Here is a 19360-nt window from a genome sequence, read left to right on the forward strand (position 1 = left end):
ATTAATAGAGAAAGAATGGCAATAAGCAAATATAGAATTTGTTTGCCACTTCTGATTGGTGAATAGTTTTTCTCATGATATTAACGTCGCTCTACTTTCCCCTCTTACCTCTGGGTTGATCACAGTTGGGTATGGAGTTTCACTGGAGAGTCTCATGCTTCAGGGGTAATGGGGAAGCTCCAGGAAGGGAGGGCAGGGCCAGCTTCCTTCCAGCTAAGTGGGCATGAGAGGGGCTCCATTGGGTTGTGCATAATAAAGTCTATAGCCTGGAAGCTTGGGGGAAACAAGCTGCTGACAGGCCAGAGCCTGTCACCACCTGAGTCACCACCTGAGAGGTGGCATATAGGGGGGTTGGAAATAATGATCTTGATTCTCACCATAGCCCCCACGAGGCAGGTCTGGTGTGATCTCCTCAGCAAGCACTCATCCTCCAGTCTTAAAGACCGTTAGCTTCTGAAGCTCACTGTCCACTCAGGGTTGCCCGTCTCATCTTCAAATGCAGTGACTGAAATCCTTTCCTTCAGTTGAGTCAAAGCACGCCTTCATGGACTACTCCACGAGGGGCTCTCGTTTTACTTCTTGAGGCACATACAATAAAGCTCATTCTTGCCCATGAAAGCTCTCTCCAAATATCTGAAGACAGTTTTTACCTTTTCCCCTCTGCCAAGCAGAGCACGTCCTGTTTCCTCGACTCTGGCTTTCTCTCTGTGGCTGGTGGCCACACCCAGCCCTCCTCTGGCTATGGGTCTTTCCTCCTTGGTTCTTATGTCACTTAACATAGCCAGAGATTGTTTTTATTTTATTTTATTTTATTTTATTTTATTTTATTTTATTTTATTTTATTTTATTTTATTTTATTTTTTGCCAAGCATATCATTTTTAGTTGTACCAAACAGCGTTGATTATAGCACTTCTTACACTTGTGTATGGATGACTGGGTGGAAGCACGTGTTAGTCCTAAGGGGGCCCAAGAGCTCCAAAGAATTAATCAGTTTGCAAGTGGTGTTACTGTGTTAGAGATCACATGGCACCTGAGTATCCACAGTTTTATGCAGAATTGAGGTCAGGTGAGAATTCCTACAGGTCCATACCACTTGGCCATGCGAGAATGGAGGGTGTTGTTAGCCAACCTGCCTCACACCATCCTTCTTCCTCAACAGCCAACCCACCAAACCCAATTCTGGAGCACCTCCTGGCCTGGAGGAGATCTGCCCTGGGTGGGCAGGTAGAGTTCTGCTCCTGGTGCAATCCAAGACTCCAGCATCTTCTGCAAGAAGAGCTATTACCATGGGTTAAGAAGGCCAGCGGACAGGGGCTTTACATCCATTACCTGCCATCTTCACAGTAACCCTACAGTCTTTGTTTTACTGATAGACGGTGAAGATTTGGTTTGAAAGAACTTTCCTGAAGTTGTAGTGTAGCAGACCTAAGGTTGAGACTCAGGAGGGTCAGCTGTTCTGTGTAGTGGTTAAAATGATTTTGAAGCTGTACTCGAGAGGGAGGGGGTCCTTCGGCCTCTACAGGTGCACTGAGCCCTGAACTGACCCTTCCAGACCACCGGAAGGAGCTGGGTAGCAGCTGGCGTTAAATGGCTCAGCCTCTGTGGTTCTCCCTCAGCGACTGGGTCTCGTATCCTACGTGTTAGGAATCACCCCTGCCACATTCTGACCCAGCCTTCCCAGTTCACAGACTTGAGCCTTTCTTTACCCAATATCCATTCACCAAGTGCCTTCTGTGTCTCTTGCACCAGGCCAGGGTGGGGTTGGAGGCACAGAGGCTGTGGCTGACGTCATGCAGCCTGGGAGTGCAGGGGTTTGAATGAAGGTCTCAGATGTCTAGGTCACCAAATCGGTCCTGCAGGGGAGCCGGTAGCATTGAACTTCCTCTGGGCATCTACCCAGACCCAAGTACTCTTTAACCAATGAGGTGGGAAATAGCTTCTAAAGCATTAGCAACCTTTGGCCACTAGTATTTTTCTTTTCACTTTTACATCATCCAAGCAATGAGGCCAGTGCCTACTTGTTTCAGCAGGAGGGAAGCGACAGTGAAAAAACAAGTCTTCACTGGTCGTGGTGGATTCTTTGGGCTGACACCCTCAAGCTCCTCCTAACTGGCTTCTCCTGTAATGGAGGACACCAAAAGCTCACCTTCCCACCATGCTGCAGATTGGAATGGGCAGATGCCTCCCTTGCTCAGTGTGAAACACGGGCCACAGTCTATTGTAGCCACTTCTTTCCTGGAGGACTTTGTCCTGCTCACCCGGCGTGTGATGCCCAGGGGACAGCTGCCATTGTGAAACAAGGGCCCAGCTGGAGGCTAGCAAGAGCCTGCCCCCATTCCTTGACTGCACCTTTGAGCCCAATTGTTTTGTTGTGTCTGACAATAAATTTCTATTTGGCCATGCCTCTGTTGTTGGGTTTCTGTGAAGTCCTTCTAGATGTAAGGCTTACCCTGCATATTGTTTTGTTTTGCTACAGCCTTGGGGGAGCAGAAACCTATAAGGCCCAGCTAAAGAGTGGAGAGAACAAGTCTTGGGGGACATTTAGCACCCATGATGGTGGGGGAAGGGGCATGGAGGAGAAGATCTGTCCTTGGTCTCTTGGACACCTGAAAGGCGCTGGGAGGGTGGAACACAAGGGTGTCCAGAACAGCTTGGGCCAAAGATGTGTGAGGATGAGGAAGGGGGACTGACTGACATATCAGAGAATCAGAGGCTGCCTGCATAGACGCCTGCCATCAGACACTGCCAGCCTCTCCCCTACCACATCTTAGAACTGAGAATCCCCAGAATGTGGCCATGGTTTAGGTGAAGGGGACATCCCATCACTCAGTTTCTGCCACTTTGGAAGAATGAGGCCTCCAAATAGACATGATATTAAGTTATTAAAAACTTATCTTTTTAATGCCTGAGTTGTGGATGGAGATTAGCACCAGCCCTGTGATAAGGTGTAGCAACCCTCTGCAAGGTTGAAATGGATGAGTCACACTGGGTGAGCCCTGGGGTCAGCCTGCCTCCGCTCCTCCAGGGGGGCCCAGGATAGGGTGACACAAGGCTGAGTGGTGGGGTTCAGAGTTCCCGGCATCTCGAGCTGACGTCTGTGATGGGCCCCTGGTTATCTCGCACAGTCTCTGAAGTGCTTCTCAGTGCTGGGTCCGGTTCCACCTGGCAGGTGGATTCAGCCTGGAGGTTCAGGCAGGGGCTACAGAGAGACTGTGTTGTCGTCTCTCTGTCCTCATGGAAGTGTTGCCGAGCACGGCTTGTGAGGTGGAGGGGGAGAATTCAGCAAATCGGTTTTGATTTTGGAGATGATTATAATTAAGCCAAATCGTTTCCTGCCTCCTTTCAAGGCTGCCACTTTTCCAACTTTCCATTCAATTAAATGCAGCTCATTTGAGCAGCAGCAGCACTGCGGTTACTCGGTTCGCTCAGAGCTGGCTGGCTGGTTGAGCGCTTCTCCAGCACCTAGTAACCATGTGACCTTGGGCAAGTCACTTCAGGTATCCCTGCATCATCTGTAAAACTCAGTGGGTGACAGGACCTGCTCACAGGGTTGGGTGAGGGGTGAAGCCCTGGGAACCGGGCTGGTGCATAGCACACAGTCAGTGAGTCCCTGAGCATCAGCTTGCTGGGCTGCCATCTGCCCTGCCCTGGGCTCGGGCTTCCTCACCTGAAGCCCCCTCGTTCCCTCAGCATCCCTAGGGAAGAGCCACATCATCAGATGTAAATCTAATGCTTTCCTTCCGACAAGAGCAGAGAGCAGCAAGTTCACGTTTATAGCTCTGCCTACGTGGCTACTGAATAGAATGCTCTGCCTTCTGTTTGAGAGGAGGACGTTTGCTTCAGTTCACTCCCTTGTACTTCCTGGAACGGTGATTCTCTTTTCTTCTTCTTTCTTCCTCCTCCTCCTCCTCCTCCTCCTCCTCCTCCTCCTCCTCCTCCTTCTTCTTCTTCTTCTTCTTCTTTCTTCTTCTTCTTCTTCTTCTTTCTTCCTTCTTCCTCCTCCTCTTCTTCTTTTTCTTCTTCATGCATGCAGCAGGAGCAGAGGGGGAGAGAGAACCCCAAACAGATTCCCTGCTGAGCACAGAGCCCAACGTGGGGCTCAGTCTCCAGACCCTGAGATCATGACTTGTGCCAAAATCAGGAGTCAGATAGATGCTCAACTGCCTGAGGCTCCCGGGTGCCCCAAGAAAGGTAGCAGAGAACTTTCTGTTCTACTCCTGTAGGCGCTTCCAGAGATTGCCGAGTTCTATCGCAGGCTTGAACTCCCCATTGGAAAGTCAAGTAGAGTTGGAATAAACCTTTAAAAATGAAATTCCTAATTGCATCATTTATGGTTACACCGTATTTCCTTTGCTCAAGTCTAACAGTTTCCCTGCTTTGGCTGATGATGATGCCTTGCTCCTCATCCCAGCAAACCCCCCCTAGTGCCCCCCTGGGAATGATGTTCTCCATGATATTTGGTTTCACTCTGTTGCTCAGAAGGACTGTATTCCAATGAGCTCCTTCCCTTCATTCATTATGCCGAAATCATATTTCTAGAGGACAGAGATAAATGCTGTGTACTTATCTGATTAAACTGCCTGTTGTTTTAAATCTATTTTCACAGGCTTTTTTCCTCTGATAGACATTCAATGACACAACACATTAAAAATTATATCTGTATCAGTGGTTTACTCTATTGTATTTATGTAGCGCGTGCACATGTGTGTTCACAGGTGTGAGCAGTGTGAACCCAGTGGTCTCCTGTTATGATCGGTGTGTATTCCACAATTACCAAACAGTTGCAGCTTTGAAAAGAGCAAGGTTGGATCATCTGTTTTATTGATTGGTTAGAAAAATCGCACCGTTGTGGGAACATCAAACATAAATTACATGAAAATGGAAATGTGCAAGGAAAGGCTATTTGCTGAAGGCTTTTTACCAGAGTGTCAGAGTCTCCATTGTTATGGGCAACTCGGCAGGTCTCTCTTCTGGGCCATTTTCTGAATATTTTTGCTGGTCAGCCGGGCCTGGGGATCGGGACTTCGTGTGTTTTAGTCTGCTGGTGTCATCAGAGCCTCCATTCATCTCAGAGTTCTTTGCCCCTGCTTTACCAAAAGAATAATGCCTCCCCCAGAATTATGCAAAAATCAATGGCAAAGTTAATTGAAATCTGGATCTCTTAATGTTTTTCTCTTTCTTAAGTGATGTCTTGGTTTCTGAAAAGTGAGGTTTAACTCAAAGGGCGGCTTTAACTGAGGGTGAGTGAATTGGTAGGAGAGGGAACGTAGAGGTAGAACGTTTTCCAGGAGACGGAGAGATAGTGTTTGCATTTAGGATTTCATTTCCTTTCAAGTTTTACACTGGGGCTTAAGGAATGTTACCAGATGAGAAGAATGACCAGGGCCACTGCTCTGTTGTCTCCTTAGAGGGCTGGAAATGCTTTGATGGAGGCCCGCCTCTTCCCTTTCCTCCCACGGGGCCAGAGAGAGCAAGAGGGGCGCGAGAGAGCGGTGGAGGCCTTCCTGCCACCAGAAGGCGGTCCGCTTCTTTATTTGAAAGATTCTCCACCTTACTGATGATTGAGATATTCACATTATAGAGATTCAGGCCCGTAATTTGGATTAATGCTAGCAATACTTGTTATGTTTAAAACAGCTTATAATCGGCAGAGTAAACTCTTTTGCTGGATTCTCATGGCAATTTGCAGAGGCAAAGGTGATTGCTATTTTAACCTCTGCTTTGTGGAGGAAGACACCAGGACTCCCACGGATTGGAATTTGTCCACCGTGACCCAACCGGTCATCCCCTTACCTTGATGGAGCTCCTGACAATGATGGGGTGGACAAGTCCCCCCTTCAGCCAGTGGAGACACACACGGCATCCCTGTAGTGCGCTCGCTTAGTGCCAGTCGAGCCACTGGGGCTTTGCGATCCAGAATACTGGTTCCGACTCACATCAGTATCTTCCAAAATACTCAGACAAAAGCCTCCTCCAAGAGGCATCTGGTCAAGCTTTGCGAGGGGAGAAAACTTATCCTCTGATTCCCGAAGCCCTGAAGTCAGGGATTTGATTATGCTTATCATGATCTCAGCTTCCACCGCTCCAAATGTGATTAGTTTTGTAATTAGTTAATGTCATTACCTGTCATCAAATCCAGACAATGTTGGTCTCTAAAGCCTCCCGTGGCAAAGAAACCCACAACCTGACATCTTTTCACTGTTTAACACTGAGTTTCTTTAAGAATTCTGGCAACTGTCCCCTCTTTCCTAGACCACAGGTCTGAAAGTTAGGGGAAAGATGTATTTCTTGTGTTTCTTTAAGGCAATTTAAAATTCTTCGGTCCGCTTCCCAAAACTTTTCTTCACTCCAAGCAAAGCATAAATATAATCTTTTCAGCAAATCTTATACCCCACCATATTTTCCTTCTTATGTATGTTGGCTATATTTTGCTTTGGGCAGAATGGCCAAAATAAGAACCAGTTTACCGTAGGGAAACACCCCGTTAAGAACTATTTTTACCTTATATAAAATGCTGCTTGTCTTATTACTTACTTGCTGTTAAATACTGGGCAGATGGTTTTTCTTCTTTGCTTCTATTCAGCCATTCAACAAATACTCTCTGAGTGCCTGAGTTGTGTGCAGGTACTTGGGAGAGGACAGACCGGCTAAAATCCCTGCCCTCTGGGAGCTTACATTCTAGTGGGGGGAGGTCGAAGGTAGGAAATGAGTATTTAAAAATAAAGTAGCTAGTATGTGGGTTAGACTTTTCCCATCTGCCCTCTAGACCCCCTCTCTCCCCTTTCCCACCCTGCTCTGTGGAGAGTCCTGGGAAAGTAGGTCACTGAAGGTGGCATCAGTGGCTTCTTTGCCCCCACAGTCTGGCGGGTTCAGGAGCTGGAAACTGAGGCACAGGAGAGTGAGGTCAGGGTACTGATGGCCAGTCAGGCCCCCTCCTGGCCCGAGAATGACACAATCATTTTTTCTGTCTGGTGGGAGTCACCCCTCCCCAGTGCTGCTTCAAGCCCAGGGGTGATATCTGCTCACCAAGGTTTGGTTTTCTTGACCCAAATGCCACCTCTGTAAACAGACCCTTCAGTAGCCTCTCCAGAGGCCCCCATTTGAATGAGCCCTCTGTTTCTCTCCGGGACCCTGACTGCCAGGGTAGGTTAGAAGACAATGCCGTGGAACAATGCCATTCATCAGCTATATTGCTTGCTGTCACCTGCACACTTTTGGACTAAATGTCCTCAGACTTCGGGTTGTGTTGCTCCCCTATGACTCAGCACCGCCTGTAGTGTGGGGGGGCCACAGGGACCCGCTCACTCTTAGACCAGTTCAGCAAGCCCCTGAGAACCTACAGGAAAGTATAGGTCCCTGCGATGGGGTCCTTGAATCCCCGACAGCCCTACCCTTTGCTCTGTGCCCTTGCCTACCACGTACTTTTATTCCTCTGTGATAAAGAGCTCCTTCCGGAGTCCTCTTAGAAGGCCTTGCTGGTTTCATCATTTTGAGGAAGGAAATACATATATAAATATATATAATACATATATATTTAAAGCTTGTAATTTAATGAAATTTCCTAATTAGGGAAAAAGCTCACGCTGACCCTAGAGAAGACAAAACCGAGAAGTTAGGAAAATTCACCTTAGTCTTATATGGAGGTATAACAAACATTTTGGATGCACTCAGGGACGCTTCAACTTTAGCTTTGAGGGGAACACATTTACACACTGCCAGGCCACCTCTGTTGACCAATGCCTTTTTGTTTTCTAAAGAACTTTTATAGATTTTTGGACTCTTTGGCCAGCCCAGTTCACACTGGTCTGAACTGTCCACTTCAGCCAAACCAAGTATTTTCCTTGTCTGCATTTAAGCTTATTGCTCAGGTTTGGGGAGTGAGTCTGGGCTCCGTGTTTCACAGTTCATGGCACCTCCTCTTCTTGAAAACAGGGTCCAGGGCTTCAGATGGCCTGGAGTGTGCCCCACATTTGTGGGTGGTTTATATACTTATCACGGTCCTGCTGGAAAACCCTGAAGGATGCTGTCCGGTCAGGGAGCTTTGCTCCTTCGTAACTTCTCCCCCTAGAGACTTCAGTGCGTGTTAAGGCCGCATTAGGTTTCCTTGTACAAAAAGCCCTTGAAATAAGAAGTTCCCTGCTTCTCTTGATAAACGTGATGCAGAAAGAAAAGCATAACAGCTTTGTTACCTGATGGTACTTATTAGTTAGCTTCCCTCAGAAACAGTACTGAGAGATTTCATGTGGATTTAAGTTATACTCTGGGGGAATTCGTCAACAAAAGCCACTGATTGAATGCCATTCATATGTTCCCTTTTTTTAAAAGTCTAAAATAGATGAAATAAGGATAATATTCTTCATCTGATAATGTACTCAAGAATCATTCAATATAAGTTTTAGTTTAAAATTCCCAGTTTCTAGCAGCCTATTTAAAACATGCGTGTGCGCGCGCGTGCACACACACACACACACACACACACACACACCAGTCTGGCTAAAAAATATCCTCAGGAAACCAGCCTGGAAGAACAGAGGGTGAAACATGAATGAGCTATTTAGCTTTTCTTGGAAAATGGCATAATTCTCAGAGGAATGAAAGGCCAAGCATTCCCCAGATTTTTGTCAGGCACATGTGCCAGTCCACAAAATGCTGGAACCCCAAACAGAATCTGGATGGATTTCAATTTCAGTAATTCAGGTGTTTGTGGCAGAGAATAAACACCACCCAGAAGGCAGCATCCTGAGTTACCAGAAGTTTCAGGGTGCAATAAAATTTTCGGCAACACTTTCAGCTTCTTCCACACAAGGATACTAAGTTAGTCATTCAGTTCACAGAAGCAGAACGTTTTACTATTTGAAAAAGAAATCCCGAATCAACTAACATTTGGGACTAATATGCTGAATTAATTTATTTTTCTAAGGTCATGTAGATCTAGCGTCAATCTGCTGGTATCTTTATTTCGGCAACCCAGTGGAGCGTTTGTTGAGTGTTTGTGTGACTGGTGTTATGTGATCCCCTCATTGTGTTAGATGTCATGAGCTGCGGGAACTTACATTGGGATCTACCGCTTTCAGGGAGCTTGCAATCCAGCCAGCGAGACTGGACAAATACTGATGAAACAATCAGTGGATAGCACAAGGCATTAAATAAAAAATGTGAATAAGCGTGGGACAGGAATTGAGAGAGAACGAGAGACAAAGTGTACTGGACTGTTAAGGCTGTGGGCCCGAGGTATCCGTTGAGGAAGAGAGATAGTTTATCAGGCTGAGATTTAGCAAGAGAAAAGCCAATGAATGAAGGACAAATAAACACCCGGGTGCCAGATATTTCTTAAGAAGAACTAAAATCTTTACGTTCATGAGCTAATTCTAACAATAACCACATGACAAGGTATTATAGCTCCCCTTTTGGACATGAGCAAAATGAGTCTTACGGATATTAAATGATTTACTCAAAATTACATTGAAGGAAGCTGCCACACTAGAATTGTCCCAGGGACACCAAAGAGGTCTGCCTATTTTATTTCCCTTGCTTCCTGTTAGAGCAGCAGGTACTCTGGTCAATTGCATTTTGCATCTTCTGGCACAGGGAGTGAGGAAATGGATGGGAAATTTTTGTTTTTGAAAACAAAAACCCATCTGGATGTTCGCTGAGTTTCGGAGTCAAAGAAGAAGGGAAGGATTGAGCATGTTGGCATCTCAGTGCTCAAGGTGGCTGCAACGCCTGCCACCCCCTCCACCAGCTCCCTCGTGGCAGTGGGGGTCCTGGGGGATGGGGCTGAGCTCTCCTTCCTCCAATCAAAGGCAGGCTACCCACAGGTTCTGCTACCCGGGGATAGGCCCCAGAAAGTTTTCTACTCAGAAAAGAGTCGAAGAACATGTGGCAGATGGCTCTTTTCCCTAAATCTGTTCTTTTCTCCCTGGACATGGAAGTCATTCAGCTAGAGTCTCTACTTCTCAACCTTCCTTTCTGGTCTTAAGACTAACTTATTGCCTATGAAATGTGAGCAGAAGCGATGTGCACAACTTGTTTCACGTCTTCATTGCAACTGGCTCTTCTTGGGCTTCCTCTCTCTCTCCCTTCCCATGGGCTGGAACCTGGATGTGCTGGCAACCCCGTTAAACCAAGCAGATGCTCAGGGCCCTGTGGGATTGGGACAAAAAAAGGGAAAAATCTGGATCTCTTCGTCACTGTGTGAAACAGAACATCCTGTCAGCCTGGACTGTCCAACTCCAGAACGTGAAAGAGAATACAGTTCGATCCTAGGAGCCATTGTATTCAGGGGTCTGTTTAACAGAAGAACTAAGGTTTTTCACCCTGAATAATATAGAACATTTTGGGGCTAGAGTGCAGGGAAATGATTTCAAGTCAATATCTTGTCTTTCCTCCTTTTTTCCTTCTTTCCTTCCTCTCACAAATATTACTGAGCACCAATTCTCTACCAGCAATGCTCAAGTAGCAAAAGAGTCGTGTTCCTGTCATGTGGGAGCCTCCATTCTAGCAGGGAAGAGAGACAAAGCACATAGACGGGTGTAAAATGAAAACACCTACAGATGGAATATTTGTTGTGAAGGACATACACTTGGGTTTGGAATACAGGTGAGTGGGCAAGAGAAAGCCACCCCAGACAGCATGGTCTGGGGAAGCCACCACGTGGAGGGAGTGTTTCGGTGGAGCCCAAAAGGAAGACAGGAAGCTGGGCATGCAGAAAGTGGGGGGCGCAGCCTTCTGAGTGGATGGGAGCATGTGCAAAGGCCCCAGATAAGGAAGAACTTTATAAGCACAAGGAACGGGAGACAAGAATGAGAGTGGACGACAGACAGACACAATTCCTATCGGCAGCATGGCTGGAGGCTGGGGTACCACTGCCTATTGAAAAGTTTTAATGAGAGGTGTCTGTGTGTGTGGGAGGAGGGGGAGTGCACCCGATTGCTGTTTAAGATCATCTTTTAGTGCTTTATAGACAAAAGACTGTGAAAAGGTAAGAATTCCTACAGCTGGCACAGCCTATAATGGTCCTAGCAGTGGGGATGGAGACTGGTTATAAAAGAAAAAATTGCATTCACATTGATGAAAAATGCAGCACAGAGGATATTTAAAAAAAAATCACAAAAGAATTTCTTTAATCATATAATATTTGAAATCAGGAAAAATAATAAGTACAGGGGCGCCTGCCTGGCTCAGCCAGTAGAGCATGTGACTCTTGATGTTGAGGTTGTGAGTTCGGGCTCCATGTTGATTGCAGAGACTCCTTAAAAAAAATAAGTACAAGCCAGTAGTTTTAAGCATTAAGTTGGAAGAGGATTTCGTAAGCAATATGCTGTCAATTCCAAACAGGCTGGGAAATGCTGGTTTTGAGTTTAGAGGCACTGTCATCCTCTCAATATTTGTAGTTTGGGGGTGTGGGTAAGGTTGTTGAAAAGGGAGTCTCCCCAGAGATACTGAACTTTGCCGTTTCTGGGGGGTGTAGGAGTTGTTATCATGGTGGGACTTTTGAGAGCTTCTGTATCCTGGCCTTTGGAATTTCTACTCCTGGTTTAGAGACAGTGAAGAAGGAAACCGGCACATTTTAATTTATAAAACTTTGTAGACCATTAAAGCTACCTGTTTTTTCTCAAGCCAGTGAAGGCTGGATTTAAGATCCATCATTTCCTTCAAATATTAATTTTTCTGAGTGAGATTTTGCCTCTTAAAGAGCAATATCCTGACTCCTTTTGAAATAACTATTCACAAGCAGGTTCTTTCAGGAAGGAAATGATATAGTTCCCAGACTTGCAGATGTCAATGCAGTTATTACTGGGTGTTCTTTCTCAGGTTTTATTTTTCCCCAGCCTCATGGAGATATAACTGGCTTATAACATTGTGTAAGTTCAGGTGTACAGTGTGTGGATTTGACACACTTACATACTGCACATTTCTGAGTTTAACAATTGTCTTCAGAAATAGGACATCATTGTTTATCCTGTTTTTGAAGGGGGAGGAGGACAGACAAGTGATATTGGAATCTGAAAGAGACCAAATTAAGCATATTGTGAGGCCCTCTTTTGTTGGGTGAGGTTTTTTTATTTTGTGTGTGCGTATCTAAGAAATCTAACAAGAAAAGAAGTGCAAGTTTCAGCTTCTGCACATCAGGAAATGGTTAGTGTGTCCCAGGCTCGCCTTACAGACCTGCTGGGGAGGAAAACCTTCCTTTCTCTTCCCTGCCCCCCATCCCTTCCCATCTCTTACCCCAAAGGATTCTCCGAGGGAACCGGGGTACGCTTGAATGCCCCTGGAGAATGGCTGCTGTCTGTACAGCTGCTCCCAGAATCGGCCTTGGAACCGGGCTCTCCTGGGGGGCAGGAGGAGGGAAGAGGGATGCAGGGTCAGACATGGCTGGATTTCCTATGGCAAGGCTTCCTTGCGGGTGCTTTCTTACTCTGCTCCAAAAAAAAAAGGGGGGGGCCTGGAAGAGGCCTGGGGAGTCAGATCAAATGTACTGGCTCAGAGCCAAAGCTTGACTTGTCCCAGCCTGAGTCTCAGACCAGGGACTCTACGTTCTCAAGTCTTCATTTCTGTCCTGTTGAAACTGATAGGGAAGGTTAATGAGATTAACGTGGCCAAACACTGCGGGCTTCTGAGAAAAGGAGCCAGATCCATGCGGCCACTGTGAAAATCGCGGTGGGGCCGTTCCCGTTGGGGACATTTTCTTGAGCTCTCCTCCAGTAAAACTTGATTGTTTTGCATCAATTGCAAACACAATCAATTGCACTGACAATTCAGTGGGGCTGGTCGCACCAGTGGCTGCCCAGTAAATGCCTGCTGGGTCCGTGAATGAGCGGACGTCTTATTTTATTTTATTTCGCTTCTGACCTTTCCACCAACTTGGCCCAACCCTTGCCACCTTTGCAAACGTACAGTGATTAATATTTTCCGGGATGGGTCCTTTTATTCCGAACAGCAGTTGGGTCTGTGATGAAATGTGGCCAAATGAAGACCTAGTTGAGAACGAAACCCCCGCGCCGTATGGGGCCCGGAAAGAGGAACTGTCCCTTTGGTTGGAGATTTTCTGAATAAAAGTGTCCCTGAGAAAGGTGGAGAGGATGGAAATGTTTGTGGTGTGTGTGTGCGTGTGTGTATGTGTGTGTGTTTATGAGTATTTTTAAAAGTGAAATAGAAGCAAAAGGAGGAGAAAGAGGAAGAAATTTTGGTAAATCTATAAAGTCGCCACAATTTATGAGAGTTTAAAAGGCAATTTCTTTTTTAAGGGGCAAATTCCTAATTTCCCACATAAAAGTATGGGAATTGAATGGTAAATCCTTCTGTGCCGACAAGACCCCTGAAAAGAGGTATGAAAAAGAGTTACTGTTCCTCTTCCATTCATGTGTCTTGAAAGCCCGTGGATGTGAAACTGCCCTGGAACACACAGCCCTGGGTTTCAAAGCTGCCCGGATGACTTTTCAGAAATGATCTATTGTGGCGCTTTGTTTTGTCCGGGTCGCCCTCGTTTTGTTCTGCTCGGGCTGTATCACTCTTCTGCCGCTGCCATTAATCCACCCTGTCTACTCCTCCCCATTCAGAGGCACATCTTACCCCCGCCCCGCACGGGAGCCCCGGGACGCCGGCCTGAAAGGCTCAGCGTTGCCGCTGCTGCTGCTGCTGCTGCTGCTGCTGCTGCTGCTGCGGAGCGACCCAGGCGGAAAGGCAAAGGGGGTGGGGGGTGGAAGGGGCAGGTGGGGAGCTGGGTGCACAGGCTCACCTGGGTGGTGAGGCTGTCGGGGAAGAAAAGAACAGGGAGCGGGAGAGAGAGGGGGGCATGCAACGTGAACGGGCTTTATCCATCTGCTGGGAGCCTGCACACACTGGAGAGACCTTTTGCTTTGCACTTGCTGAGCTGCTGGGTGAGGCACTGGGAGAAGGAGCCCCTGTGAACCAAACCGCCCTCCAGATTCAGTTTTGCTCTGGGTAACTTGCTGGCAGTTAAGTAAATAAGCTCCTTGCAGCTCGAGGGTGGTCAGATTGGGATAAAATGGCAAAGGACGCAATGCTTTGTAAAAGACAATCGAATCTGGAAATCTGTTTTCTGGGTAGTAACTCAAATTTGATGCCCATCCTTGTATCCTCCTGGAAATATCACTATATTTAATTATATTCTAAGCAGAGAAGACGCCTTTTTTTTTTTTTTTGTCTGCTTCTCTGTCCTCCCCATGGCTCACTTTGAGTGCAAGGGGGCTGCTCCGCAGTCCCGAAGGGTCCTGTGATATGCTGGGTTATAAAGTAGTAACAAACATCCCCCAAGTATCAGCAGCTTGACACATTAGTTTGTTGCTCTCACTATACATCCAGTGGGGGTCAGCAGGGAGCTCTGCTCATCATAGTTGTTCAGGGACGTGGGGCGGTGGAGACTCAGCATCTATACGTCCATCCGTGATCTCCATGGACAGAAGTAGGTACCTCTCAAGGCTCTCACACTGGCAATTAAATTTCTGGCTCAGACAGTGCTCCTCCTAATAACTAAGTCCAATGGCTGTACGCTACTGTTGGGGCCACGAGGCTCCCTCTCTGGTGTCCAGGAGAAGGAGGAGAACCAGTCATCTGCTAGGACAGATCCTGCCCACATTCTCAGGAATCAGTGGAGGGCTACATAAGAGAACAAAGAACAGGGCAGCAAGCCATTTGCAAAATTTCCCTGAATGATAAAAGTCAGAAATTAAATGTGTCGAACACAAGATGATCCACTCTAGCCTCCATTGTCATTTGAGCTGTGCAACCTTAGGCAACTTACCTAACTCTCATCATTGGTAGGGTGAATTGGTGGGCTCGATCAGTGGTTCTCAAACCCTAGCGGGCTTTAGACCACCAGGATCTTATTAAAGCATTTATGACAGGACCTCACCCCCACGGTCTCTGATCCAGCAGGCCTGGGGTTGGGCCCAAGACTTTGCATTACTGACAAGTTGTCAGATGCTGCTGCGGCTGGTCCAGAGGACACATTCTGAGATGGTCTCCACCTGAACTGTAGAGTCCAACACCATGAGGACATGTAATCTCTCCTATAAGGAGTGAAGTAGAATTAGCCTATGAGTTGACTAATAACTACAGTAAAGTTTTCACGGTGAAATTTGACTGGAAAATGATTCACCGGAGCCTCACCAACCCTTGACCTTTCGCGAGAGCACATTTGCATGTTGGGTTGACACATATAGTTTAAAGACACATCTCAATTACAAGATGTGGTCCAGACAGCTGCCCTTGTGGGGACAGAGGCGGCCACTCAACTCTGAGCAATTACTTAAAATTAGACTTGTCAAATTTGTTTAGGGTGACCAGGCAAGTACATACATTGACCTAATGTCACTCTTCCTGGAGGGACGTTGTAATGATTTTGTATATCAGTCAAACTATTCAAATACTAACGCTGCCTTCATGCCGTAATCAACATTCTGGTCAGATGTCATCTTTAGAAGCCCTTGGGGATTTGCATCCCTTAATTATTCTTCAATACCCAAACCAAGCATTCTTTAATTGGTGTAAATTGAACGGTGTTCCAGTGCAAACAAGGAGAGGGCACGCTGATCAATGATTCTGTGCATGTCTATTGGAAAGCCATTGCCATTAGATCAAGTCACAAATCCTCAACTCCATTTGCTTCAATGGAAACACCAGCTCGTGAAGCCAGCAAATACTATTTCTACTTAAGTCATCATGATTGGCAGGCATGCAGTTAAGTTGTGATTACAAAAATCTCGTCTTTCAGGGAGAGGGTTAAAAAAAAATCCATCCTAAAAATACTTTTCTGTTCTGATGTCAGAAACTGCATTCCAGAGCCTTTTATTGAGAATTCAACTAGAAAAGGAGTATTTCTATCCTCCTGCGATTTGGTGTCTGTCTCTCTGTTTCTAAATTGGAAACAATATAAAATTTTTGTTAACTTGTCAAGCCGTTCTCTCCCATGATATATACATTTTTTCTTCCTGATAGTGCATGAGCCACCTAATCATACTTCCGAACTGTGGTCGGGTAACATGAAGCAGGTGTTCCCTTCTACTTTTAATATGATTGAAAAAACTCCAGGCACTATACTTAAGAAGCCCAGGAAAAATCCTTCTGGTAAATGTGTCATGCCCACTTTTCACTCTTGTCTCTTTGTATCAGCTCTCTCAAATCGATTATTTATCACTGGGATGGGAAGAAAAAGAAGCAACAGGCCCATCACATGCCCCTGGCTCAGATCTGCCAGTCTTCCGCTCCCTCAGCTCAGAAAGCTGTGTTCTGATACTCGAGGGGTGGTGGCTATGTGTGTTCATTTTTCATCTATCTGGTTTTTGACAAAATGTTCTGGTTCTTGGGCAGGGGGGGTGTCTTTCAAGTTGATTTAAGTTTGAGTTTTAGAGTGGCCCAGGGCCGGATGCTTCCAGTGAGTGGAGAGGAGGAGTAGAGAGCTGTCAGCTTCCTTGATGATCTTTGTTCAGCTGCTTAGATGTCACAGGGGCTTCCGGTGGGTAAGCTTGCTTGGGTAGCACACCTCCGTGTAGGGCGTGGTCATTTACACACATCCTAACAGAGAGCATATTGCTTGTTTCATGCAATCTAGCCAAAGGTGATGAGGACCTTGGTGCAGGTATTGTGAGGGTGTCTGAGACTCGGGGGGTTCACCTATTGAGCCCTGCTGGAAAAACACAGATGGGGTAATACCTGATGGCCATCTTCTTGTGCCTCGGTAGGTGTCATGGACCAGAGCATCACCTTAAAATAAAAAAGCGCATTCATGCTGGGAAGCCAAAGGAGGTCAGTGTTCCTTTATTTGGATCAAAAGCAGACTTGAAAATGGGCTACAGAAATGATCTGCCTCCTAACAGTTTTTGAGAAACCCCTCAGAATCTGCCATGGTGTGGCTCCCTGCCATCCTGTTTTGTTTTTGCCCCTTTCCTCCTACAGACACTGTTGCCTGACTTGCTTTCTTTAGCCCTGTGACAGGCGCATGGCACCTGAGAGTAGAATCCTCAGTTCAGGTCCTGGCTCTTTCCTTAGAAGTCATGTGACCTCTTTGGGTTCCGAGTTCATTGCTTACCAAAGGAGGAGATCTTTTGAAGTGGACTCTAACATCCCTTGGAGCTGGAGAGCTCTTCTCTCCAGTACCGACTCCCATGGAAGCCAAGGGAAGGGAGCTCACACTGCATTTCTTGAAGTCCATGGCCTGGCTCCCATTCCTGGCAATGGCCATCATATCGCCTGGAATCACATTTAAAATAGAGACTAGTTCAGTAGGTTGAGGGGATAGTGGTGTTGCGACCTCGCTTTTCTGACAGCTCTCAGGTGATGCAGCAACTTGGAACGGTAAGGCCTCAAACAGTAGGCTAAGTGAGGCTCAGGGACTGGTCTGGTTTGCTCAGCACTGGGTGCCCAGCACAGCCTGGCTCAGGGTGCACGGTTCTGCAGTGTTTGAATAAATGAATGCTGGGTGGTGGTGGTGGTGGGGCCTTCAGAGAGCAGGGTAAGCCTCGGATTGCTGACCCTGGGCTCAGATCTCATCCTTCCCATCTCGCATTTTACTTTCACCTAAACAGGCTGGATGCCTCAGTGGGTGCTGTGCTGTGTGGGGGAGCAGGAGGAAGGCAGACACTTAGGGGAGGCCCGGGTGGGGAGGGGCCGGTCCCTCTGCTTCCTGTCTGTCTGTCTCCTGATCATCACCCAGAGGCCACCGCTCTCAAGCATCTACTCTTAGGTGCTTTCTTTCCCCCCTGTTGGTTTCTCTTTGATGCCCATTTCAACCCCACAAATTATTTAGAAGGAGTGCAGGGTTCCATGCAGTGGACTCTGGCTCCAAGAATCACCGTTTATGGAAAGAGCACTGGTGTGGGAGGCAAAATTAAATGGGTATCATTCTGGGTGCCCCACTAACCAGGGCAGCGAATGATAGTCCGTCGGGTGCTCTGAGCTCTGGAGTAGGAGGAGCCTTTCCAGCCTAACTGTTCACAGGAGATAATGCTTGTGAAGACTGTAAGGAATCCACAGTGTGTAGGGTAATGTGAGTTTGAGTTTTCAGGCTGCTGTACCAGGGAGAGTCCTCTGTGGGGGTCGGAGATCATGCCTCAGACTTCCTTTGCTACCCCAGGCTCTCTCAGGTGTGAATGTAGAGAAGGAGGTTCTCTCTCCCTCCCTTCTCCCCCTCTCTTCTATTCTTAGTGCAGGATTCCCCAAATTTTACTGTTAAGAATTAACCTGGACCCTTGCTAAACTCCTTCATTGCCAGGGAGCTTCCCTGAATCAGCAGGTCTGGGGTGGGTGGTGGGAATCCATCCTTCCATCCTATTCTCTTTTTTTCTGTTTTTAAAAAGGGTTCCAACAGATTCTTATTTTCAGAGATGTTTTGGAAACTGTTTAGTGCAGGGTACCTGGCATGGCTGCCTTTCGGATCACCTGGGAAGCTTTCAAAAGCCCCTGAGTCCAGGGGCTTTTGAAAAATCAGAAAGTCGGGGGATGGGACCAGGCATCTGTGATGTCTACTATCCCCCAGGGGATTCACAAGTGAAGTCTGGTAGGTTTCTGACTTGGTCGCATAGCGCAAGGGAGATGTCAGGGGAGCCCATCACCTTGTCTGTAGGCCAGTGATTCCCTAACGTGACCACATGTCCAGGCACCTTTTCAAAATCCTGATGCATTTCATATCAATTAAGTCAGAATTTTGGGGGGTAGGAGTCTGGCATCAGGAGTTTTTTAAAAGATGCCAGGTGATCCCTACGTGCAGCAGAGCTTGGAATCTGTGTGGATAGGAGTTTCAGGGATGAACCCTACAACCCGTCCCTCAACCCTGCTGCTGCTGGGGATGTGTTGACTTTCATCCTTGTGTCTTTAATCACCCCCACATCTTCTAGGGAGTCCTCTCTCATCTCACAGGCACTTCTCAGCAGTGGACCCCCTTAGCACCAAGTAGGAGGAGCATCTGCCTGTTTCTCGCGTTTTCCCCTTGCTGTACATACCCGCATGCTGCCTGGGAGAGGGGCTTTTCTTAGTGTATAGTGTTTTGTTTATTGGTGAAATTTACATAACATGAAATTAACCATTTTAAAGTGTAAGACTCAGTGGCGTTTACTCCAATTCACAGTGATATACAACCACTACCTGTCTCTAATTTCAAAACCTTTTTTATTACCCCAGAAAAACACACCATACCTATCAATTACTCCCCAGTTCCCTCTCCCTCTCTAGTGCCTGGCAACAGCTAATCTGATTTCTGTCCACATGGATACTTATTCTGAATATTTCATATCGATGGAATCATAAAATATGTGACCTTTTGTGTCTGGCTTCTTTCATTTCACATTATTTTTAGGGCTCTTCTATGCAGTAGCAGGTTTTAATAGTTCATTCCTTTTGATG

At 46.8% G+C, this 19360-nt stretch overlaps 1 protein-coding gene across 38 annotated transcripts in view; it reads left to right on the forward strand.

Annotated features, from left to right (window-relative positions):
- The window catches only part of LOC144323933 (uncharacterized), a 114252-nt gene that overhangs the window by 55079 nt on the left and 39813 nt on the right, over positions 1-19360 (forward strand). For 4 of the 38 annotated variants that reach the window (XR_013389320.1, XR_013389307.1, XR_013389310.1 and 1 more), the window contains one exon: positions 1161-2404. The exons of 31 other annotated variants lie outside the window; for them this stretch is intronic. The gene's annotated coding sequence lies outside the window, so the exon portion shown is untranslated. Of the gene's footprint in view, positions 1-1160; positions 2405-19360 lie in introns of those variants that run through there. 3 more of the 38 variants (XR_013389312.1, XR_013389315.1, XR_013389318.1) reach the window with 1 other exon arrangement.

Source organism: Canis aureus, chromosome 11 (assembly GCF_053574225.1).
Source record: "Canis aureus isolate CA01 chromosome 11, VMU_Caureus_v.1.0, whole genome shotgun sequence".
Lineage (NCBI taxonomy): Eukaryota > Metazoa > Chordata > Mammalia > Carnivora > Canidae > Canis > Canis aureus.